Source organism: Desmodus rotundus, chromosome 3, assembly GCF_022682495.2.
Source record: "Desmodus rotundus isolate HL8 chromosome 3, HLdesRot8A.1, whole genome shotgun sequence".
Lineage (NCBI taxonomy): Eukaryota > Metazoa > Chordata > Mammalia > Chiroptera > Phyllostomidae > Desmodus > Desmodus rotundus.
The window spans coordinates 187,232,224-187,259,274 of NC_071389.1; the positions used below are offsets into that span (position 1 = coordinate 187,232,224).

General features: G+C 38.9%; 2 long non-coding RNA genes across 2 annotated transcripts in view; one reads left to right on the forward strand and one right to left on the reverse strand.

The window, feature by feature from the left end:
* Positions 1-27,051, forward strand: part of LOC123478619 (uncharacterized) — a 76,990-nt gene that overhangs the window by 22,941 nt on the left and 26,998 nt on the right. Inside the window, exon 2 of the long non-coding RNA XR_008426563.1 lies at positions 1,817-1,886. This is a non-coding gene — a long non-coding RNA (uncharacterized lncRNA). The remainder of the gene's footprint in view (positions 1-1,816; positions 1,887-27,051) is intronic.
* On the reverse strand, positions 901-25,581 carry LOC123478621 (uncharacterized). Its single transcript, XR_006653881.3, has 3 exons — positions 25,467-25,581; positions 9,521-9,643; positions 901-1,000 (listed from the first exon to the last, which is right to left on the reverse strand). It is a non-coding gene; the product is annotated as an uncharacterized lncRNA (long non-coding RNA).

Below are 27,051 nucleotides of genomic sequence, written 5' to 3' on the forward strand. Positions count from 1 at the left end.
TGGAGTCCTGTACTTTGTCCTGATGTCTTGGCGCAGAGGAGAAAAGGATAATCTCGGAGTGAGGCAATTTTGGAGGAGATTCTGATGCAAGCAGCTCCTTGGTTGTAGAGGAACACAGTGCTGATTGTAGCGAGATAATTTTTTCACCTGTCTTTCTTCCTGTTCTCCAGTTAAACAACCATGGGGCTTGCTTCCCTGTCCCTCAGGTATGTGGCAGAGAACAAAAGGATGCAAACAACTGCTTTTCCTGGCTTTTGTGTTCAGAATTCCATGCCATTGGGGACATTTTCTGTGACTACAATCTGGAGAGTTTGAGGAGAGAGTAAATGACCCAAAGGAAACCATAAAGAGTGAGATTCTTCCCAGACTAAAAAAAAATAATTCTCAGACAGTAGGAAGGGGCAGAGGTTTGTGGTTTCTTTGAGTAGTGACCAGTGCTCTTCTCCTTGCCATCATTCCCTGGCAGTGCTCCAAGGAGGTAGCTGGATCCCAGAGGGGACAGTGGCAGGGGGGGGCCAAGAATAAACACAGGACTCCTTGGAATCACTTCTCAATCCCATGACCTGAAGGAACCATTGAACAAAGAATAAAACAATTCAGAGCTAATCAAGCTCCATAGTGATTGGTGAATAAAAGGGCCTCCCAGGGTCAGGGTGCTATTTAAGACCCTGGGGACTATGGAGTGGCAGGTGTAAGAAAAGATCCCCAAATGACCTGGCTGAATACCCCAAATGCACAATGTAATGGGGACTTTGAACTGAAATTAGTTGACTTAAAATACAAACGAAGAGACACACAAAGAAATAGAAATACTCACCTGAACATCTAGATGGCGGTTCCTACCTGCCACCCCTTGATACTTCCCATACAAATGTACAATGCACAAATAGCGTTGTTTGTACCTACTCTGGTGGCCGTAGCTCAACGTTTTACTGGTTTGGCGTTTCCCCTCATGCCGTGTATCAGGCATACTTTGTCAAGCCTGTGCTTTTTCCACAGACTGAAAGGTAGAAACATAGAAATTCTTGAATTACTTGACATAACCAATACCTAAAAAATTCAAAGTATACACCACTCACTAACCCATGTAAATTACTGCTTGCTAACCTCCTGACCTTGGAATGTATGTTTCCCCAAACTGCTAGGCAGAGTTAGCTATATTTAGTACATGCTGTAATGTAGCACAATAAATCCTCATAACAAAGAAAACTAGGACATAACAGTGATGATAATAATTACTATAATATATAATAATAACACTTAATATTATTTTACAAATGAGGAAACAAAGGCACAAAGGGGTTAAATAACTTACTCCAGATTGTAAGGCTGTTAAATTCTAGAGCTAAGACTCAAGCCCAGAAGTCTGGCTCGAGTCTGACCTTCTAAACCACCCCTTCCCAGCTGCTTCCAGGCCTTTCCCTGGGCTATCCCTGCTTCCTGAATGCTCTGAACTTGGCCAGGTCAGTCTCCCCATCCTATGCTCTTATGATCCCATATATTCTGCCTTCCTGATGTTTACCGTAGTTCATAAGGACTTGATTATTTTCCATTTCTCCTCTAGATTCTGAGCATATAAAGATGGAGTTAACTGTGAAGGTTTTGCTCCCTGAGGCCAAGATGACTAGCTGTCTATCCAAGCCCATATTCCTCCTTTTCACAGTGATAGAATTATAGCCTGGCACGCAGTTGCCTGCTACCTGCATTTCCCAGCCTCGCTTGTAGTTATGTGTGGCCACATGATTAAATTTCTGCAAATAGAATGCAGGCACAAATGATGGATATCACTTTTATTTCTCCTTCCCCTTCTTACCAGATGGACCAGTTGTGCCCCGGTGTCCACCATGCAGAGAATGGATGGCAAAGCCTCTCGTGGGATGGCAGAGGTGAGGGAAGAAATCTGCGTTTCCAAATGACCAAGGGGAGTAGAGCTAGCTACCCACCAACCTGAGCCTTGCCTCAAATTGTCACATGAGAAAGAAATTCACTTCAGTCTTCTTCAAACCACTGAATTATTTGGGTTTCCATTGTTCTAGTGACCTAGCCTCACCCTAAATCACTGCTTCATTTCTGGAATCTGGCAAAGTGTCTGGTACAGAGCGGGCGCTCAACATATATTTGTTGAGTCACCAACTGAATTGTTTAGTCACCAACATAACTGTCTTTCTCACTAGTCTGTGTATAGAACTTGACAGTTGAGACTGTCTTCTACTTATTCTCTTTGACATCGAGGACAGTATTAAACACATAGCAGGAACCAAAGAATGAATGAAAGAATGATAGGAGAGAGAAATGTTGGGCATGTATGTGTACATCTTCTCATATCTTGCCACCAAATAATTACAATATATTCTTATAAAAACCAATTCAGCCTGAAGTTCATGTTTGAGGTACTTTCATGTAGATTAATTATTAAATCAAAAAAATTGGGAGCAGATAAAGCAATGCATCATGTTTAGTGGACTTGTGGCTAGGGAACATGGATTTTAGCTCTTCTTCTAGTTAAGCCTGTGATCTTGGAGAAATGACCTAGTTCTACAGGCATCAGTTTGCATGTGTGTTAGATGCAAAGTATAAAAAAGTTTCTTCTTGAAGGTTCCTTCCAATTCTAAAAGTCCATGATTCTAAATATTACACTTTTTTATTTTACAAAAATATCTCGGCTCATACTCCTTAAACTCCAATTCCTCTTAAAGGGTATTCTGTGATTCATAGAATGAATATTTTCACTTTTTATTATCATAAAATGAAACCTTACTTTGGGGCAGGTACTGTACAAAGCACATTAAGTGCATTTAACTCTCCCAGTAACCCTATAAGGAAGCATTCCTATCCCATTTAACAGGTGAACCAATTAAGGCGTATAAAAGTTGACTATTTTCCTAATGTCCCGTAACTAGTTAAGTGTGGGGGGTAGGTACCAAATCCAAGTCAACTCATTCGTTCACTCATCCATCCATCCATTCATTGAGCAGCTGTGTGTTGTGGACCTACTATGTTACTGCTTGAGGTGGTGGGATTACAGCAGTGAGCAAGACAGACACAGTCTTGCCTTTCTAAAGCTTAAATCCTAGCTTCCTGGCAATAATTAAACTCAAAAATAAGAAAGTTTCAGATAGTAAGGTATATGAAGAAAATAAGATAAATCAATAGGATAGGGATGTGAGAAGACTAGAGTAGAAATGAGTTTTAATAGGAGAATCCAGAGTTCTGTTCCAGGAACATTAACTTTGAGATGTGTTTTTGATACCTAAGAGAAGATGCTTCTATTACTACTAATAGCTGTAATAATTGCTATCATTTATTGGGTGCCTACAATGTTCTTGGCACTGCTATACATTTGTTAAATATATCAACTCATTTAATCTTCAAAAGAATCATATAAAGCATTATTCCCATTTCATAGATGAGGAAACAGGTTCCATAAATTTCTCAAAGTACTAAAGCAAATAAGTGTCAGAGTAAGGATTCAAACTCAGGCACCCTGGCTCCAAGAGGCTTATGATTACCTCTATTCTATACTGCCTTTCTCTGGCAAGAGAACTGTCAGAGAGTGAGAAGTCCCAGGACAAAGTGAGGACAGTTGGAGTCATCGGCATACCTATGGCATTAAGACTAGACAGGATCCAATGGCAGAGAGACAGAAAAAAACAAAGAAAGCATGTTCTGAGTCCTGGGCTGCAGCAGGATTTCTAGGTCAGAGGGAGGAAGAGGAACCAACAGAGTATGAGAAGGAGCAGCCTGGGAGTGGGGGGTGGCAAGGAGGCAGTGCAAGTAGGAGAAAGTGAGGTTAACAATAGCCAAGAGGGAGAGAAATGCTTCCAGTGTTGGGGGGGAGGGGGCAGGGATCATCCTTATGTGTGTACTGTTCCTGGAAAGTCAAATCAGCTCAAGTCAGGGAGGTGACAGCATGGAGGACAGTGTTGAATTTGCTGCGAGTGACCTCAGTGTGAGGGAACAGAAGCCTAACTAGGGCTCTGGAGAGAATGTGAGGTGAGGAAGTGGGGCGTATGTATAAATACAGGTAAATAACTCTTTAGAGAGCCTTGCTATAAAGGAGATCGTTGAAACAATATGGTAGAAAGTAGAGGAGTGCGGCCAAGAGAAGGCCATCCATGCATACATACATTCCTGCACATTACAGATGCGGAGGGACGCTGGAGTATGTTTCATTCCTCTGATTCCAAGGCCCAACCTCTCACCACTATGCCATACTATCTGCCATAAGATATTAATGGGAAGTGAGTAAACAGGCTTATTAATTTTGAAATGGACTCCAGATGTGATTAAATAACAGCAAAGCTATAAAAGTATATCAACTATGTAAAAGCAATCCTCGATGCGGGGATCATGCTGTCAGTTTCTTCATCTCCTCACCTCACTTACCCATCGCATAGACAAATAAGAATTCAGGGAGTGGCAGGGGCCTCTGCTGTATTTCAGTGTTTGCCCCTAGGATGTCTGCTTTTGAACCAAGACTTGGCGTTGGCCTTCTCTTAGCTGTGTGACATCTGTGCTTGGGTACTTTTGAAAGCCAAGAAGCTGCCTCATCATTTAGGAATTAGATTCTGTATATGCACAGTCAAACCTTAGTCAAAATAGAAATAAAAGCTGTGTTTACATCCAAATTGACATTAGACTATTTATTCAGTCATTCATCCAGCAAATATTTATCAAGTGTCCACTCTCTGATAAGCATTGTGCTCGACACTGGTGATATAAAATGGTGAAGACATGGCCTCTACCCACAAAGACCTCTCAAGAATGGAGTCAGGAAGAAACCTTTTTCAACTAGAAGTCATAGAGAAAATGAAATGCAGTTTTGATGACATCAAAGTTCTATGGCACGCTTATGAGTGGAAGCAATTTATGTATGTGATATCTATGTGTGTGTTGTCTAAATGTACCCATTGGGGAGGAGAGGTTTGAGCTGGGCCCTGAAAGGTGATTAGGGTACGCTGGCATAGGGCACAGCATACACAAAGGCACTGAGTGTATCAGTTTAATTCATGATATGAGCTGCCATGTGTGAGTACAACACTGAAAATGCAAATGGATGGTGAGGGCAGGTGAAAGGTGGGGAACAGTTTTAAGTGAGGCAGCAGGAGCTGAGACTGGAAATGGCCCAGATCATTCATTCATTCCTCCATCCACTTAATAGTGATTCTTGAAGGCTTGTTGTGCACTAGGGACCTGTGTTTGTTGTTAAGGATACAGTAGAGAGCAAAAATGGATACAAACCCTGCCCAAATGGAGCTTGTAGTACAATGGGTGAAGGATATTGGCTGCTGCTAACTTACAAATTTGCATTTTTAATTACTGCTGTAAAATGATCAGATCTGTGTTTTGAAAAGACCTGTCTAATGGATGGACACGTGAAGGATGGACTTGAGAAGGGAGAAAGCAGAAGCAAAGCAGAGGAATGAAGTTAAGGCAACATAATCAAGCTATTTTATTCACTCATTTAGGAAATATGTTTTGAGAGGCAGCATAGTGTAAGTTAAGAACATGAGTTTTGGAGCTATACCTTGGCTCTGTCATTGATTTTCTGGGCCAACTTGGGAAGTTATTTCACCTCTGTGCTAGGTTTTCCCATCTCTAAAACTGACAACAATAATAGTACCGACTTAATAGCCTGAAGAGTGTCCCCCAAAATTCATGTATACCTAGAACCTGAGAATGCACCCTTATTTGGAAATCATGTCTTTGCAGGTGTATCAGTTAAATTAAAATGAAATCATATTGGATTAAGGTGGGCCGTAACCCAATGATTGATGTCCTTATAAGAAAACAGAAACGTGGGAGGTGGAAGGGTCACCGTGTGACAATGGAAGCAAAAATTGGAGTGATGAAGTTATAAGTCAAGTACACCAAGGATGGTTGGCAACCACCAGAGGCTGGAAGAGGCAAGGAAGGATTCTCCCCTACAGATTTCAGAAAGAACATAGCTCTCCAGCACTTTGATCTTGGGCTTCTAGCCTTTAGTCTAGCCTCTGGACTTCAGAACTGTGACGATAAATTCCTATTGCTTTAAGGCACTCACTTTATAGTAATTTGTTACCGTAGCCTTGGGAGACTAATACATAGGTTGCACAAAGACTAAATGTGTTAATATAGGTAAAGTGCTTAGAACAGTGAATGCCATGTAGTATATGCCCCATATAAGCCATTATTCTCACATGCCCGGCTCTATTCTCTGCAGTCCTGACTGGGCTGACTTGACTAGGAAAATATTCCAACCAATTGTAGGTAATTATGTGTGAGTGGGTGCTTGGGTGGGTAAAAATGATGTTGGGCCATACTTTTACCAAGCAAACCTTTTTGGAGAGCTGGCCCATTACACTTGGCATCACGTACCTTTGAAATCAGTGTCAATGCCCTCTGTCATTCACCCAGTATACTTCTGTCTCCTCTCAGGCACAAATCTCCTATTTCTTGCCTCTTCTGCTTCTCTAAAGAAAGCAGCTGCATGTCTGCTAGGGCTGCCATAACAAAATAGCTCAGACTGGGCAGCTTAAATAGCAGGTTATAGAGGCTAGAAGTCCAAGATCAAGGTGTCAGTGGGTGGGGTTTCTCCTGAGGCCTCTCTCCTTGGCTTGGAGATGGCTGTCTTCTCCCTATGTCCTCACATGGCCTTTTGTGCATCCCTGTTGTTTGCGTGTCCAAATTTCATCTCTTATAAAGCTACCACTCAGGTTGGATTAAGGCCCACACTAATGGCCTCATGTTACCTTAATTATCTCTGTAAAAGTTTCTATCTCCAAATACAGGCACATTCTGAGGCACTGGGGTTAAGACTTCAACATAGGAATTTTGAGGGGACACAATCAGCCCATGATATTTAGTTCAGAACAGCAGCCTAGGACAGTTCAAGTTCTAAGCTTCAGTCATTGGCTGGAAGTGGTTTGCTCATCTTATGAAGTTCTTATGGCTCAGGAAGGCCTGGGTTACAAATTTCAAGTTCTCTCCCTGGATTGATAGGCAGTGAGGTGTGAGCACGGGGAGGGACCCTGTTGTAGTGTCTGGTGGGGTAGGGGAGCACCAGGGCCCTGTGTGGAAGAGATGGGACCCTGAGCAGATCCCAGGCTGTAATTGCACATTTCTGGGTCTGCATGTCCTCTAGACTGTTATTTTCTGGAGGGTAGGGACCATTTCTATCTTGTTCATCTTCAAATTCCCCAGTGCTGGCACATATCAGACATATTTGTGGAATGAATGATTCAGTTTTGCAGCCTTTTCCCTCTATGAAATTTACTTTCCATGTGATGAAAGCAAATTCTTTCTGCCTCTAGAAACCTTTAGTATCTTCCAATCTTGATCTTAAAGAGCCCTTGTCTTATTTTTCCTCTTTGGAAAAGTTTGATGCTCACAGATGTAGGTACCATTTATGGAAGGTTTACCACACTCCAGGCAAGGGCTTCACAAACAGCTCATTTAACCTTCTATGGAATCTTGTAAGGTGGGTGTTTATTTTATAGGTAAAATACCCACCACTCAGAGAGGCGAGCTCCCTGCCCCAGGCCACACAGTTGGTAAGTGACGGCTGGGTTGAGTTTGAAACCCAGATCTCTCTGGCTATAAAGCTCAGGCCCTTAAACACTAAGCTTTACTGCCTTATGAACAGCATTCCTGTCTCATATTTGATAGTGCTTGTAGTTCTTCGGATTCCCAAAGATAGCTAGGCATCCTAATGATTTAGATCAAGTGACCATCAAAAAATATAATTCCAAAATCTATTTATGAATCAATCAAGAGAGAATATACATTGTTAAGCCAAACAATAGTAAAACTTATTTCATAAAAACCTCTGCTTGGAACACATAATGCCTGGGAAGAAATCTCCAAGTTGCACCAAGCCTCCTCTTCCCTTTCTTTCAGCATTTGGTACTCTCTGGGTGTTGGACAGTGTGTTTAAGTCCACACCTTGAGAAGAAAATTCACAAAAAGAGACCGGTTTGTATTTTCTTCGTCAACCTGACTTGAACTATGAGAAATATTTTTTCTTTTCTTTTCTTTCCTTTTCTTTTCCCTTCTCTTCTTTTCTTTTCTTTCTTTCTTTTTTTAAACCAATTTGACTTATTGTCTCAATATTCTGCAGACACAGCCCTGGTGATACTTGTGATGAGTTTGGTATTCTTCAAGATCTAAACACAATGGGGGTGACTTAAGGACAGGGTTTCAGCTTTGCTTCTGACTCTCCTTGGTTTTGTGGGTTTAAGTTAATGTTATTTGAAAGTTTTTGTGTGTGTGTGGTTGAATATATACTATAACTTGTTCTTTTGTGACAACAAGATTTATACTGGCGGTGTCTCTCATACCACTGGAAACTGGAAGGAAATCTACAATGTGAACCTCTGAGAGTTTTTAAAAAGACAGCAGCCATTATTTGGTGGGGATGGCTTCAAGCTGTCCTTGAGTCTCATTACAGGCTCGTGTCCATCCTGGCTCACTGGTAAGGTCACCCTGCAAATGGCCTGTCAGATATTTAATACATCTCATATGCATTTAGACCATTTCCCTGCCTTCTTAACTAAGACTTCTTCAGTGAGTAAGACTTCAGGGGAAAGAAAAGAATCTGATGGAATCATATTAAATACCAATTTACTTCCCAAGTTTCCAACTGATTTTTTTTCACTTAAGGTAACTTGGCCTGAAAGGTGAAGGGATTTGAACAAAGTATAGAAGCTGGCATTCCATTTGTATATCATTTTGGCTCCAGGGAGCGGCTCCTGGTAAAAAGGAGCCTGTGAGATGTAGCTGTTTCATGCAAGGGCTAACAATACTAGTCTTTTATAAATCATAAATTCTCTTAACCTCAAACAATCTGGAGCCACCAACTGTAATCTGTAAGGTTTCAGCTCACAGGGATTCCATTTCTTCTCAGTACCTTTCAGGCCATTAGGCAAATATTTATATGAAGTTCTCAGCTATTAGGGAATTTAAAATCATTTGTGTGGAATAGAAACTTCTTGTCTATACCTTCTCAGCTAAATTTTTTGATATGAGTTTTATGCTTTTCCTTTTGTTAAATATTCTCTGTAATCTTGACTGCCATTGATTTTATTTCTTTTAGATGTAATCTCTAATAGGCAAACTGTAGATTTTTTTCTTTTGGATGGGGAGAATGGTGAGGTGGACAAATCATCATTGTGTAATTCTTACTTTCGGTGATGTTTTCCTGTACCATGTGTGTTATTTTTCTTGAAAATAAATAGGAATCAAGACAATTACTGCTTGCTAATCTGTAGCAATGAGGATCCTTTGGTGTATGCAATAGTAAACAACTCTAAAACACTTGAGCAGAAAAAAACACTTATTAAAATATGGGGTACTCACAGAATCAATGAGAAGGCTAGAGAGTGGACGGTAATGAGTAGAGGAATCTGAGCAAGTCTTTGGGGGTGGGCATCAGGGACTATTGAACAGGTCCATCAGGATGCCTCTGTGCAATGAGAGCACCACTGGGCACCACTGTTTATTTCCTGTCCCCTCCTGTTGGTATCACTCTGACAAGACTCACAGTAGTCCTGGGAGGCAAAAGCTGATCAGCATAGCTTGCTCACAGGATCCATGCTTTTCTGGGGAAAGGTGGGGCCTGTTTTTCTGGATACCCGACTCCAACAATCCATGTAGCGGAATCTCCCTGAAAAGAGATAGAGCACTATTGGGAATGAGAAGTGGGTACTGGGCAGTCAAAAAGAATATCCGCTTCTCCCTTAATATCACACTTAGAGAAATAAGCAAAACAATTCCATTGCCTTCTCAGACCGAATGCAGGAATTCCAAGAGATTTAATAAGTCTCTTTGCAAATTAAATTTACCTTGGTGAGAGGACTCTGATAGTCTTAGATTCAAGTTGATTGAAACATTTGTGAATGTTTCAATGTGGAGAGAATCCTACAAACAATACCAGTGATTCAATTCCACACTCTAAGATGGGCAGCTTAGAAGAATGGCCAAGGTTTCCCTCCAAGCCCAACTGAAAGTTAATGATCAAGAGCTGGGCTGCATGTTATATAGTTGCCTATTAGGAGCTATTTAACTTTTATGGCTTTATTTAATGTTTTATGAAAAGGTTTATTTCATGTTTTATTAGAGCTTTGTTGGATGGCCATATTTGGCCAAGAAGTTTGACAGATGAGCACAAATATTTTGCAAATATCTCTGGTAAGCAGTTTCTGGTTAAAATCATGTTTCATTTTGACATTTTGTGGAGGCGGAGTGGGCGTGGTTCTCTTTAATGAAGCACAGTAGAGCCTGGTGATTATGACAGGAGGGGAGCGAGGGGTAGAAGGAAGAGCATGCCCAGCATTCTAATTTCTTAGATGCAAACAAAAATTAAAATAAAATGTTATGGAGGTCTGCTTTGGATAAAAGTGAACATTTGAATTAGAAGCACCTCCCTGGCACTCAAAATGCATCTACTTGATATTAAATATACTTTGTAAAACTAAAAATATTTTATAGTGTATTAATTTTACCCTTACAATAAACCTATGAGCTTGGTAAAAATAATAGCAACTAGGACCAAGAAGGGTTCTAAGCCTTGTTCTAAGCACTTTAAATGAAATATCTCAATTAATCCTTATAATAAGACACTAGATGAGTACTAATATTAAACCCATTTTATAGATGGACAAATTAAGTCTTCATAAGTTTCCCAAGCATCTGACTCCAATTCCAATTTATTTACCACTCTATCATAGAGACCGCATTACCTGGTGGTCTGATGTGTAGATCATTTAAGTTATCAAGTGATCTTTGAGACATCCTTTTCTTATTTTTCTACAGACAACATAAAAACCATTGAGGACATGCATTCTGAGGTTATAGTCACACTGGTTATTTGTTGCCACTCTCTGGGCTTTTTGCCTTTTTTTTTCCTTACAAAATTTACATGGTTAAGTTGAATTTTTCCCAGCAAAGCAAAAATCTTTTCTTCTAACTACTTGGAAATAAAAGCCTCATGCAAAAATTTCCTAAATCCTTGACTAATTTTTATCTAGAATCGAAATTTTGTTTTTTCCTTTTAATTTTTTTAATGTTGCAATGAGGAATTTAGCTGAAATGCCATTTCTTTTTAAAAATATATTTATTGATTATGCTATTACAGTTGTTCCATTTCCCCCCCTTCACTCCACTCCATCCTGCCCACCCCCTCCTTCCCACATTCCCCCCCTATAGTTCAGGTCCATGGGTCATACTTATAAGTTCTTTGGCTTCTACATTTTCTATACTATCCATACCCTCCCCCTGTCTATTTTCTACCTACCATTTATGCTACTTATTCTCTGTACCTTTCCCCCCTCTCTCCTCCTCCCACTCCCCTGTTGATAACCCTGTATGTGATCTCCATTTCTGTGGTTCTGTTCCTGTTCTAGTTGTTTGCCTAGTTTGCTTTTGTTTTTGTTTTAGGTGTGGTTGTTAATAACTATGAGTTTGCTGTCATTTTTACTGTTCATATTTTTTATGTTCTTTTTCTTAGATAAATCCCTTTAACATTTCATATAATAAAGGCTTGGTGATGATGAACTCCTTTAACTTGACCTTATCTGAGAAGCACTTTATCTGCCCTTCCATTCTAAATGATAGCTTTGCTGGATACAGTCATCTTGGATGTAGGTCCTTGCCTTTCATGACTTGGAATACTTCTTTCCAGCCCCTTCTTGCCTGTAAGGTCTTTTTTGAGAAATCAGCTGACAGTCTTATGGGAAGTCCTTTGTAGGTAACTGTGTCCTTATCTCTTGCTGCTTCTCAGATTCTCTCCTTCTGTTTAATCTTAGGTAATGTAATTATGATGTGCCTTGGTGTGCTCCTCCTTGGGTCCAGCTTCTTTGGGATTCTCTGAGCTTCCTGGACTTCCTGGAAGTCTATTTCCTTTGCCAGATTAAGGAAGTTCTCCTTCATTATTTGTTCAGATAAGTTTTCAAATTTTTGTTCTTCCTCTTCTCCTTCTGGCACCCCTATAATTCGGATGTTGGAACGTTTCGAGATGTCCTGGAGGTTCCTTTGCCTCTCCTCATTTTTCCGAGTTCTTGTTTCTTCATTCTTTTCTGGTTGGATGTTTGTTTCTTCCTTCTGGTCCACACTGTTGATTTGAGTCCCAGTTTCCTTCGCATCACTATTGGTTCTCTGTACATTTTCCTTTGTTTCTACTTGCATAGGCTTCATTTTTTCATCTACTTTTTGAACAGATTCAACCAATTCTGTGAGCTTCCTGATTACTAGTGTTTTGTACTATGCATCTGATAGGTTGGCTATCTCTTCGTTGCTTAGTTGTGTTTTTTCTGGAGCTTTGATCTGTTTTTTCATTTGGGCCATTTTTTTTTTTTTGTCTTGGCATGCCTGTTTTGTAAAGGGGCAGAGCCTTGGGTGTTCACCAGGGTGGGGTAACGCTGGTCGCTGTACTGTGACGCTGTAGGTGGAGGAGGGGCCAAGAGGAGCAATGGCACCTGCTCCACTCTCTGCAGGTTTTCAATCACTCCCTCGCTACCCCCAATCAAATTGGGCCCCTTTGGTGCTGATTCCTGAGTGGGTGGGCCTGCGCACACTTCAGGCCCCTGTGGGTCCCTCCAACAACCTTTCCTGTGAGGCTGGGAGTTTCTCCTGCTGCTGCCTCAACCCCCACAGGTGTTTTCAATCAGAGGTTTGAGGCTTTATTTCCCTGTGCTGGAGCCCTGGGTTGCATGGTCTGCTTCGCTCCCCTGCCGTTCCTCATGGTTTATCTATGCATGAATGTGGGGCCACGGGGTCTGCCAGCCACCACCTTGTGGGGTCTACTAGCTGCAGCCTGGCCTGCCCCACTCTACAATCCGCCACCTCGCTGGGTCCACCTGCTGCTGCCTTGCCACGAGTCCTCTCTGCCCGGCTGTCTGGCTCTGCCCCTCCTACCGGTCTGGGTGAATGTTTCTTCTTTATCTCCTTGGTTGTCAGACTTCCATACAGTTCAATTTTCTGTCAGTTCTGGTTGTTTGTTTTTAAATTGTTGTTGTCCTTCTTTTGGTTGTGTGAGGAGGCACAGGGTGTCTACCTACGACTCCATCTTGGCCGGAAGCCACCTGAAATGCCATTTCTTTATAAACCACCCCATAAATACCCTTTAGACAACATGGCTGAGTATAACATCTCATGTTCTGTAGAGTATAATATAACAGTCTTTGTCCTATCATTAATTGAGAGCCTACTAAGTCAGAGACCCTGATGGGCATTTCATATACGTTGTCATATTTCATTTAATTCTTACTACAGCACTAGATGGCAATTATTATCTCCTTTGTACACATGAGGAAACTGATGTCGAAAGGGTTTAAGGGGCAAATCTAGGCTGCAAGCTTAGGTCTGTGTCTCTAGTGTTCAGTGGTCTCTCCTCTATTCCATGTGATCTCTTTCTGGGATGAAAGAAGACCCTAAGGATGTCCAGACTCAGTATTGGGGAATTTCTTTGAAGAATTGTGACATCTGAGTTGGGAAGACTTTTGTGGATAGGTGACCCTGATTGGGACTATTTTATGGCCTCTGACTTTGTTGACAGGGAAGTCATTGTCTTTTCTTCCTATGGCACTGCCCTAACTCCCTATTCTATAGTCTGAAAACCCCCACCCTCTTCTCTTGCTCAGCAGCAATCTCAGTCCCTTGGGTGAAGTTCAGAGAATGTACCAGTCACATTCAGGCTGCAAGTTGACATGACTCTTACTCACTGTGAATCTTGGCACAAGTATATGTGTATGTTTAATTAGAGGGAGGTGGGGTAGGGTATGAGTAAAAGGAGAGACATTACCCAAAGTGTTAGGTGTATGTCTTGTGTGTCCGTATGTGTCCTCATGTTGGGGAAAGGGTGTATAATCCAAAGATGCATGTGTGTTTGTGTGTGTGTCCAAATAGTTTGTGTATACAAGGAATGATTATACAAAAGTTCTGTGCATATTTGTTCATGTTCTGTATATGCAAGCACAGAAGCGGGCATGTAAATTGGGGGGAGTACATGTGCTCAGGAGGAGAGGAAGAAATAGCCAAATCCCAGACTCAAAGTTTGATTGAGAAAAATGTGTGCATTCATGAAGCTCAAAATACATCCCTAAAAAAGAAGCCATTTAAATTTACCAAGAAAAAATAGTATAGGACTTCCCATTCATGTAGACATGCATCTCATACTTAGTGTGAAGCTACTCTGAATAAAGAATAACCAGGGATAAGACAGATATGTTTTGGACACTCCCCTGAGGAATTAGCACAAAAGGGACTGCGTCATAGGGCTTTACTGCTATCTAGACAAGTCTAGAGCTGTCTAGACATCAGATAATTACTTCTATTTATCTTTCTTGATTTCTCAAGAGTGGGTTAACTCTATAATAACTGTGGAGCCTTTTAGTTATATCAAGATATTGGTTAACAAAGGGAATAGATAGAGCTAAGAATCAAGAGTTAGGTTTGTCACTGACAAACTTTGAAGAAACCTGGGGAAAGTCACCTAGTCCCAGTGGAGCTCAGACATCCTACCAACTAAACAGGCCTAAGGGTTTTTGTCTAGCCTACATGCACAGCTGTTGTATAAAGCAAACCAAAGGAAGTGAAACCTTCTGAATAGCATATATATTGTAAACCAAATACACTGTTACTGATATTGTTGTTGTCTGGGAACCAAGCTGTCGAATGTATTTGTTGCTTAGGTTTCTCTGCTAACCGATTAAAAGAAATGAGCACCTGATTCAAACATAGGCATTTAAGACTTGAACTTGGGTACTGCTTTTAATCTCCCTTTGGCAGATTTATCTTTGGGTATATCATTTTACCTTTTGAGCTTTAAAGGTAGGCTTATGATACTCTAATTAACTCACAAGATTGTTTTAAAGATTATCTTGGATGTGAGAACACTTTGTAAGTTTCAGAATGTTATACAAATGAAGAGAGTGTTTATTAGTATTTCCCTCATGAGCTACTAGAAAGATCCATTTTTCTCTTGGTTCAGGTGACAAAGGGAAGGCTAAAGAGCTTTGCCAATACATACAGGTTTTATTTACCATCCTGTCTCTGAGCACATAATTAACAGCTGGCTAGGTTTCATGGATCCAGATGTGTTATTTTGAATTAGGATTAAGAGACTCTATAACGGCTCAAGCTTCTTGAAAACTAGTTGTCATGTAATACTGAACAGTTGGCTAGTCGATTAATCCAGCGGTCCCCAACCTTTTTGGCACCAGGGACCGGTTTCATGGAAGACAATTTTTCCACAGACCAGGGTGGGGGGATGGTTTCAGGATGATTCAAGCACATTATATTCAAGCTCATCTCCTGCTGTGCGTCCAGGTTCCTAACAGGTCCGGGCTGGTACCAGTCCAAAGCCTAGAGGTTGGGGACCTCTGAATTAATTAATATTTAACTAATGACTTTGGCTTATTTTGCCAACCACAGCATTTCTGTTTATATACCTTCAAGCTTACTATATAGACAGTAATTGATTTGTTCATTAAACATTTGTGGAATTCTCTGGTTCCAAGCAGAAGCTAGATATACAGAGATGAAAAATATGTGGTCTGTAACTCCAAATAGCTCTGTCTATTTAGGAAACAGACAAGTAAACACTAACAAAGTGCAACGATTCCAACAAGTGTGTTAATAGAGACATAGGTGAAGGTGTTGTGGGGGAAGTGACAGTGGAGGTCTAATTCTGACAATTGCCCCAAATGTTGGAGGTTATGATGAACCCGAGGCTGGAGGGCTCAATGAGAGTCTATCAGGCAGACAGAAGGAGGCAGGGAGAAAGATTTGAGGCAGAGGGAATGACCCAGGTAATACAGACATGGAAGTGTGAGAGTGCATTGTCTATAGTGGCATGCAGGTAGATTGATATGATTCATTAGGATGCCTACAAGGATATAGCTAGATCTTCTCTCCTAGAAATAGAAGAAGCAGGGGTCAATTTATTAACGACTTGGAATTCCAAACTAAGAAACTTGAATTCTTCCTGCATCCAGGGCACATTAAAGGATTATAGATTGTCAGGTGAAGGACATGATCAAATTTGCATTTTATTTACTTACTTATTTGAACATCTACTGTATAGTTCTGATATTCTGGAATTTGTAATAGAGAGCCTGTTGGGGACTATAGATTTTCTTTCTATTCTTGATTAGTTTAGAGAATAAGGGGGAAAGGCACCAGGGTAGAGAGATTCATTGCTCTGTCCATTAGAGCAACAACTGAAGAAGGTTTGGTAGATGATGGTGTTTGGGCAAGAACTTGTTCACCCTAATTTGTGTCCATTCCCTTCCCCCTGATTCCTCTTTATAGATTTTGACATCGAGACACGTCCAAACCTTTTTGAGTGAGGACAAGTGCAAGCTTCATATTCTATTATTAATAATCATCAATCATTAGATATCTCCTCCTTTCAGGATAAGAAAAGAGAAGTCTCCAAGGAATATAAATATATACTTTCCAAAAAATGAATCCTCTAGGCCTATGAAAATTTGGCAGGAAAAAACCCCACATTTCTGAAGATTATAATAGGAAGATCATTATCTTCAAAAAAGATTTTTCAATGGGAGCCAGAGACTTTTTAATAAGATGCTAGTAGACATGGGCTTTTAAAAGATAACAGTGGAGAATCTTGAGAAGAGAACATTCTGAAATGAAAATATGACAAGGTGAAATGTGAAAACAATAAGATGAGCCTAAAGGGTAACCAGGTGAGATAAGGAAGATGCAGAAGCCAGTTTAGTTACCTGTCTATACCTCTTTCTTGGAGTCAGCTCTCTGACTCCATAGTCTCAGAATGGGAAAAGAACACATGATTTGCCCTGCTCACAGTAGACTCAACCAGCATGGACACATGATCAAATCTTGGCCAATCAATTTCTTTCTCCTTGAAAACTGGAATAAGGACCTGGAAATGCTGTGTAGGTTCAGAGTGTGCTAAAAGTGAAGGCATCTGTAGAACTGCCTTGAGGGGCATTTTCTTTCATGTTTATGGAAAAATAGAGATCCAGACTGCAGAGAGGGATGAATTAAGAAGATGAACAAAGAAAAACAGAGACAAGAAACCACAGAATCTGGAGATAGACAGACACAGAGAGAAAGTAGCTATCTTGGTCCCTGACAACTTTCCAGTTCCTCATTCCAGTCTCCCATGAGGCCTCACTAGACTTCCTGACTTTGGGTTCTATGAATTACACTTGTATTATTTTAAAAACATTCCTCTCTTGGCTTACCCTGGTTTGAATGGGATACTATTATTTGCAACCAAATGGTCCTTGACCAAAAAAGAAGAATTGCAAGAATACTAAAAACAAAACAAAACAAAAAACCAGTACTAGTGTAGACTTCTGTTTTGAAAGTCAGCTGGAGAACAGCTTCTACTGCAGAATTTCTTGATATCCCACAAAAATACATATAAATTAAAGGATTTAGAAACAACTCACAATAACATTGAAAATTTAGGCTTGTAGTCAACCTAGTTCCAGAATCAAGAGAGTTGATTTTTCAGTACTTCCTTGGCTTAACCTCCAAATGGTATTTGTCCTTCTGTGCTAATCCCTCTTTCTTAAAGCATTTTTCTTCCTTTGGCTCCCTTGACTACACTCTTCTGATAGTTTTCATACCTCTAGCTATGTGTTTGTCCATTTTCCTTGTTGCTCCTTCTCTACTTGACCCTTTAATGGTTGCCTTTGGGTTATTCCTGGGCCACCTTTTCCCTCATCCTACTCAAGGTGGTTTCACTGATGGTCATGGTTTCTGTTTATATGCCGATGATGTTGAAATCTAAATGCTCAGTCCATAGTTCCAGAGTACATATATCTGCCTACTAGAAATTTCTACTGGGATGTTATAACGGTATCTCATAGTTACTCATTCTCAAAGGAGAATAAACCTAAATCATTCTCTTTTGGGCCAAACATCCCCCTCCTTTAATACATACCACCTTCTCTACCTTCCCAGTCATTAATCAAGAATCTTGGGAAATATCCTGAAGTATTCCCTTTCCCTTCTCCTTAATAGCCAGTCAGTCAGCAAGCCCTGTTATGAAGATGACAGGAAAAAACTTGAACCCCTACTAGCATTTGATTTAGTGCCAGCAACCTCCAAGCTTGATCTTCTTCTTATGTCCCTCATCTCCTGTGTAATCCTGATAGGTTCACAACCCTCCCCCCTGTAACACACAGGTCTTATCAGAATGTAAAACATTCTGTGCATATGTGCATGTGTTTGCATGTGTTATAGGAGGAAGATGCTGAAATAAAGAACTCTAATAACAGTGGATGACAGAAATTGAGCTTTAAATAAATACTGTGAGATCAAAGTATCAGAGAACAAGGCCTTATCTCACTGTGCACTGATAACAGTTTAGAGATAAGCATGCTTATCTTGTTGCTGACCAGTAACAAATAATTGCAGTTTGTACCTATCCATGGAGCACACTTTGAATATCACTGCCCAGGTTGACCATTCTCATTGTTATGCTTGAAATTGGTTAACTAGCACCAGGCTATATGCAGAGATAGAACAGAAAATTCTTCTGGAAGATTAGGCAGCAATTAAAATGTACCAATAAATTACCAGGATACAATAAAATATGACATGATATGTTTTTTTTTAAGTAAAAAACTAAATTGAAGGAGATAAAAAAGGAAATGACAAAATAAAGATGTTGTTGAAACCATAATTCAATAAAAATTCACATTGGATGCAGTAGACAGTATAATGATGCTGTACAAAATCCAGTAAGTGACATAAGATAACCCTGAGCTGTTCTCCTCCAACAGAAAAGTTTAAAGAAATTTAAAATTAAAAGAAAAGGTAACAGATATGGAAGCTAAACTCACAGAACCAGAAAACAAGTAAGTTTTTCTCCTGAAAAAAAAAAAAAAAGAAAAGAAAAAAGCACAGATGGAATCAAATTTTAATTAAAGATGTAAGACAAAACAATCTTAACTGAGATGAATGTTTAAAGATTTAAGGCTCATTGCATTCCAGGAGAAAAGTCAGTGAAAATATAATTAAGCTGATGTTTATTTCAGTAAGATTTTTGAACTCAGAGGATAAAGAAAAATCCATTGAAAATCCAGGCAGGATAAGCAATAATGGGAAAAATGTAGGCTCTTTTTTTTATAGCAATAAATATATGTCTATAGAATTTTGAGAAAGAACCATTAACCAAGAATTTTGTATCCAATCATGTTATCTTACCCTTTTTATATGGGAAAGTACTAAAATGTTATTGTATTAATTTGTTCTCCAAATATAACTGTGTATTAAATACAATTATAAATAAGACAGATATATATGCATAAATGTATAAATAGACTTTATAAATAGACTGAAAAAATAGACTTTATGTCTATGTATATACTGAGAAAATTGACTAAAATGTACCTTTCTTAACACTGGTATCTGAAGACATTCTCTAACCTACTGAGTAATGCAGCAAAACAAAACGGTCAAGCCTGGCAAAGTAACAGTATAAATATTTTGGGCATAAGAATTTAAGCTAGTAAAAGTAGATAAGACGAAATTACTGTAAATATGGTTATAGAAGTCAATGTATATTTCAAATTTTTATAAAATAAAAACCACAAAATTAAAATCATTGTATTATATATAATTTGGATTTAAAATCCAAGATTATATCAACTAAAATCACAAAATGAGGTGAAGGAAGAATGGGGAAAAATTAGAGTATTAAAAATGTACTATCTCATTCTTAATCAAGATAAAAATTACTAGAGGCTACAAAATGCTTTTGAAAATCTTAAAGATAGGAATTTATAGGATTAATAACAAGAAAAATTCAAAATAATTCAGTGTAACATTATTACAGATCATTTATATGTTATAGGACATATATCATACCTATATGTATGAGGTCTGTCCAGGAAAAGTCCATCCATTATTTTTTGTTTTTGTTTGTTTTAGTATAAGCTGATTTTTTAATAAAAACAATTGCAAAAATAAGTTGTACATGAAAGAATATCTGTACAGTTGAAAGAAAAAAAATAAAATAAAATCTGACCAGCTTAAGAAACAAACTCTTACACATACATAGAAAGCCTCTGTGTGCCCCTCCTCATCTGCACTTCACCTCGTCTCACCAAGTAATGGTCACCCTGAGTACTGTCTTCATCATCCTTTGCTTTTGGCAGTCAAGGAGAGTGGACTGGAATGCACATATGTGAACAGTGAAGACTTCACTGTACTAGTCAGTGGGGGCAGTAGACACCATTGAGGGAGCATGTGCACTGTGTGGCTGTCACACTGAAAATGACTGAGTGAGCAGAGCAATGAATCTGCATCAGATTTTGCACTAAGCTTGAACATTCCTCTGCAGAAAGTATTTGGAAGATTCAGAAGGCTTTTGGGGATGATGCAATCAGTGCAGTGCAGATAGAAGTGTGGCACAAACACTTCAGAGATGGCTGAGAATCTGTTGAAAGTGATCCACATTCTGGGAGGCCTGCAACAAGCAGAACGCCTGAGAATGTTGAATGTATACGGGCTAAAATCAACAAAGATCGGTGACTGATAGTGAGAGAACTAGAAGTTGATCTGGGGATTCGAAAAACTACTGTGTCTGAGATTTTGATGCAGGATCTTGGCATGAAATATGTCATGGCAAAATTCATTTCACAGCTTCTGCTACCAGAGCAGAAAGAAGATTGTGCTGCGGTTGCTACCAACTTGATTCAAACCACTACCACTACCAATGAACCAGATTTCCTCAAGAAGTTCATAACTTTCAAGGGGACTGAGGCATCATTCTCCTATGTACAATGTTTCCTGTATCATGTATCTCCTTCAATAAATGCCTCTATTTTTCATATTACATGGGTAGAGATACATAGAGATATCTATATCTCTATATGTATCTGTATATCTCCATATCTATCTATATCTATAGAGGTAGGTAGATATAGATATAAATAGATATGGAGATATACAGGTATACATATAATTATGGATTATATATACCAGTTTTAACCAAAATATCCATGGACTAATTTATTAAAAGAGTCTCAAGGTAGATTTTAAAAATGTAATTATTTGTTTCTTGATGAGGGATATATAGATAACACATCTGGAAAGTTTAAAAGCAATATTAGTAGCAGTGGTAGGTGTTTCAAATCCAATGAAGAAAAAACAGATTGTAATATTAGTTGCAAGGCAAAATTCATGGAAAGACATTACCTATTATAAATAATTATTTTTGACACAATGAAGATACAATTATCATGAACTTTTTCTTTTTTTTTCTTTAAGATTTTATTTATTTTTACAGGGGGGAAGAGGGGGAGAAGGAGAGAGAGAGAAACATTAATGTGTGGTTGCCTCTCTCATGCCCCCTACTGGGGACCTGGCCTGCAACCCAGGCATGTACCCTGACTGAGAATTGAACCAGTGACCCTTTAGTTCTCAGGCCGGTACTCAATCCATTGAGCCACACCAGCCAGGCCAATGAACTTTTTCTTGATGAATACTATCATATCAAACTAGATATGGCAACGATAGTTAGAAATACAAATAAAGTTGAATGAGCATGCACTAAAATCTACTTCTCAACACAAACCTACAAAAATGGAATAAAAGATGTATTTAAATATTGGAATAATAAAAATTGTTACTTGAGAACAGAAAAATAGTTTTATTGGTGTATAGGCCAAACTGTAGAAGAAAATGGAGAGCAGAGGTCATAGCAATAAATTAAGACTACTTTTGCAATAACTCACTTACTGGCAGGCACCCAACCTGATAAGCCACTTAAGTTCAGGACACAGGGATGAGAATTCTGTGGCAGAAGAGGAACTCACAACCAAACATCACTAAACCCTGAGAAACACCTACACTTCAACAGGGACCAACACACCTAATTAATAAAAACACTCTCAGGAAATAGAGTCAGTAAAGCAATCACAAAAGACTTTAAATTAACAATTTGAGACCTTTAAAAAGGTAAAGAAAAATTATGAACTCTTTTTTTTCTGCTGTGAAGTATTCCATTATGTAAATGTACCACAATTTTGTGATCCACTCATCTACTGATGAGCTCCTAGGTTGTTTCCAGCACTTGGTTATTGTAAATTGTGCTGCTATGAACATTGGGGTACATAGGTTCTTTTGAATTAGTGTTTCAAGATTCTTAGGGTACCCTTCGTGACAGCATGGATGGAACTGGAGAGCATTATGCTAAGTAAAGTAAGCCAGGCGGTGAAAGACAAATGCCATATGATCTCACCTGTAAGTGGAATCTAATCAACAAAACAAACAAGCAAGCAAAATATAACCAGAGACATTGAAATAAAGAACAAACTAACAGTAACCAAAGGGGAAGTGGGAGGGAGTAATGGGGGAAAGAAGGGAAAGGGTTGTCAAGGAACATGTATAAAGGACCCATGGACAAAGCCAAAGTGAGGAAGGACTAAAGGTCGGAGGTGGGGGTGGGTGGGGCAGGGAAGAGTGGTGGTAGGAAAATGGAGACAACTGTGCTTGAACAGCAATAAAAAAAAAAAGAAATTATGAGATAAGAACAGGTGTTATAAAAAAGGAACAGGTGAATATAAAAAAACTATTAAAGATCTGGAAGGAAGTATTTGTGTGTGTATATATATATACATGTATATATGTGTACGTGTATTTGTGTATACACAAAGAAAATAAAAATTCATTAGGTGAAGTAAATAATATGCTGGATAAGGCTGAAGAACAAACCAACAAATTGAGGTAAAAGCAAAATCTAATTTAAAAAATGCACAAATACCAAAAGTCAGAGTTGATTAACAAAACCAAAAGCTGGTTCTTGAAAAGTCTGTAAAATAAACAATACTCTCAGGGGTAAAAATCAGTGAGAAAAGAAAGCACAAATAAACATTCTGAAATGAAAATAGAGACAAACAGTCTACATTCCCACCAGCAGTGCATTAGGTTCTCCTTTTCTCCACATCCTCGCCAGCACTTGTTGTTTGTTAGTTTATGGATGGTAGCCATACTGGTGGGGATGCAGACTGGTGCAGCCACTGTGGAAAGCAGTATGGAGTTTCCTCAAAAAATTAAAAATGGAACTACCATTTGACCCAGGGATCCCACTTGTGGGACTATATCCTAAGAATCCCTAAACACCAATCAAAAAGAATATATGCACCCCTATGTTCATAGCAGCATTATTTACAACAGCCAAGATCTGGAAACAGCCCAAGCGCCCATCAGTAGATGAGTGGGTAAAAAAGATGTGGTACATTTACACAACGGAATACCACGGGACTGTAAAAAAGAAGGAACTATCACCCTTTGAGACAGCATGGATGGACTTGGAGATTATTATGCTAAGCAAAATAAGCCACTCAGAGAAAGACAAATACCATATAATCTCACATAGATGTGGACTCTAATGAGCAAAATAAACTGATGAAAAAAATAGAATCAGAGCTATGGATACATGGAACAGACCGACAGATCTCAGAGGGGTCGGGGGCAGGGGGCCTGGAAGAGATTAGCCAAAGAACATATATGCATATATATGCATAGCCCGTGGACACAGACAATAATGTAGTGAAGGCGGGGGTGGGGGGTGCTGGAGCTGGGCAAAGGAGGGGCGGGAAATGGGGGCCATCTGTAATAGTGTCAACAATAAAAATACAAATAAAAGTAAGGCAAAAAGGGAAGAAAAGGAAATAGAGACAAACAAAAAGACTTAACAATTTTTTTAATTATGAAAATGTTATGGGACAACTTAGTATTAAGGCATTTGAAACCTAAATAAGCAGAGTAGTTTAAGGAAAATATAAATTATTAGATGAACTCAACAACATAGGCCAATAAACATAAGAAAAAAAAAAAAAAAGGAAACAGAAGCCAAAGATTTTTCCTAAGAAAAGGCATCAGACCCGGATAACTTTATGGGTGAGTTCCAGCAAACCTTCAAGGAACAGATAATTCCCATCTTATACAAACTGTTCCAAACAATATTTAAAAAAGAGGTGGGAAACCACCCAACATATTTTGTAAGGCTAACTTAACAATGATATCAAAACCAGACTATGTTCCTAAGTGAGATTTGGTGTATACTCTTCATTGTTTTTGTGTTTGTTTATAGGTAGTTTATAATTTTTCTTGCTAATGTGAACAGGAACTTTCTTCTTCTTACCTGTTCTAATTGGTAGCAGTTCTAACTGCTTCAAATAAAATGTTAACTATTTAAAATAATGCTAAAATCAGCAGAGCCTACTTAAGTTTGATAAAAAGAAACTTTGCTCTTAAAGGGATTTAGTTTCATGCTTAATTTCCATTTTTCTCCCATAACTTCAGGTTTATAGTAATTTGTATAGTGTAGACATTTGGTCTGATTTATGAGTCTCTTATTTGGAAAGGAAAAAAAGGATGGGAAAGCAGTCTCTAAGGTCCCAACCATCATACATCAAGATTTCCTTTCATCTTTCTACATTTTACAGATACCTCCGTATGGAAGCTATAGAAAGCTCTACAGCTGTTAGTCATTACAAGGATGGTCACGCCGCTGTGACAGAAATGGGGAAACAGTTCTGTCTCTAATCCCAGTAAAATATGTTTTCTCTTTACAGGTCCTTCGTTTCTGGGGCCCTTACTGGAAAGAGAGCTAATACTCGAGTGGCCTCATCGACTGCCCATGAGTTCATGGGAGACTGAGGTGGCTCTGGCCAGGGCGCAGGCATTCTCTGAGCCACCACTGCCTTTTACTGGCATTTGCTGGCATTCATTTCCTATGGACTCAGTTTTACAAGCGGTGAAGTAGCATTGCATATACACGTAAAGTAGTAAAAAGAATGTGTAGCATCAGTTCTAGGTTCGTAGCCTGACTTCACTGTTGTCTAGTTGTGTGACCTCAGCCAAGTTAATTTACTTTTCTGAACCTCAAACTTCCATTGCTGAGATGAAATTATTAAGACTTTACATGCCAGAGTTGTTAAGTACAATTTTGTATATATATATATCATATACAAAATTATTTTGTACAACTTCTGCTGTGTAGAGCCAGCGGTCCACAATATGTCAGTTCCCATACACTCAGACAATTTATAAGGCAGCTTGGACCCAGACCACTAAATCATAGCGTCCTTTTGAAAAATTGGTTTTTAATTTCAAATAACCAATTGACAGATGAATTTTGGAATCATAAACAACCAGGAGTCCCCCATAAAGTATTTAGCATCATGGCACTTAAGAATTTGAAATAAAGTAAATATAGTTATTAACCTACATGAGAATGAGCTGAGTCCTCATCTGGTGCCTGTCACACAGTAGACATGCAGATATTTGATGAATGGAGGTGACCGAGTTATGTGTATGTGTTCATTAACAAAAGTAATTAACATGATCCGGCACTTCCTAGTTTAGAAAGCTCAATCACAATTTTGTTTGTTCACCAAAGCCCAGGGGATAAGATCAGAAAAGCATTTTTATTCCTATTTTACAGTTGAGGAAACTAAGACTCAGAAGTTTTCACTGACCTCTTAACACCACCGTTAGAGCTTAGAACACCAGTTTGCTGACACTCTTTTTGCAAAATCCTTTTTCTTTTCTCATAGTGCCTTGTGCTTTGGAAGAGTGTGTGGACTAAACACAGTAAGTATTAGAAGGTCATTCGAGAGCAACTTGGCAGTATTGTGTAAGATTGAACGTGTGCAAACTCCATGACCCAGCAACTCTGCTTCTAGGTATATGCCCTCAGGAATATAAGGACAGGAATATAAGGACAAGGATAAGGAATACAGGTGCATAAGGACACACGAACAGAATTTTTATTGCAACAGTGTTTTGTAATAGCAAAATTTGGAAGTAACTTACTGTTCATGTGTAAGAGAATAAATAAATCAATTATGTTTCTTCATAAGCCGAAATGTTATACAACAATTAAAGTAGTAGATCAGCTCTCAGAAATGTGATATTGAGTGAAAAAAAGAAGCTATAGAACGTTACATGTAGCATGATGGCATTTACATAGCATTTAAAAAAAATAAAATACTAGATTCTATTTATTTAGATATTACATACTTAGATAAATAGATACCAGATACTCTTTATCCATATACATACTTATGCTAGGTACTACTTATCTCAGAAATAGATGTATATATACATAACATATATGTGTTATAAGATAGAAAAATGTGATCGATAAGGATACATACTGATTTCAACGTAGTGTTTGCTTCTGGGGAGGAAAGAGGAAGACAAACAAGGAGCACAAAGGGGGATTTCACTTTATCTGTAATGTTTTCCTTTATGTAAAAATAAGAAACATACATGACAAAATGTTAACATTTGTTCATTTCGGGTTTGGGCAAATGGATGTGTTTATTTCATTATGTTCTCTTTTTATGTGTTATTTAAGCATTTCAGAATTTTTAAAAAATGTTCATTTACAGTGAAGCAGTATGGACTACTGAGTAGGGCATGAGCCTCAAAGATAGACCAGGTCAATGCCAGGTCTGCCAATTTAAATGCTGAGAAAGGTCTCCAAACTGCAGGATTTCTCATTGCCTTTAATACACTGATGTGTATCGTAAACCCTTTAGGAGAAAAATAGAGCATTTAGAATTTCCCAAACTTTGACCACGGAATGAGAGTTTCTTAGAATACTTCGGTAGTGGCTACTTTTAGAGGTAATCCATATTTAAGGGGTAATTTACTCAGTTGTCTTCAATCTGGAAAGGGTCTCCCTTCATCTCCTCTCTATTCAATAGACTATGTATCTTTCCTACTCCCACTGTCTCTCTGATCTCTCTCTTTGTAAAGGCAAGGCTTTGTCTCCCTTTTTCCTCTTTAACAAGTGGCTGTTAAAAAGACAGATTCTTCTGAGTAGCCCAGAGGGTCATAGAGTTGAGACAGGCTCTATCAAGAGCAGCAGGGTTCATTTGATGCAGGTAATTTCCAAGGTCTTTTTAAAAACTTTTATTTGTTTTTCAGTAATATAGGCCATTTCCAGCTTTGGGCAATGTGTGGCCACAGCATTAAATCCAATTCCCTCTCAGTTACTCAGAAATCCATTTTCGTCTTATTTTGTTCAATGTTCATGCTTTATATTAGCATGAG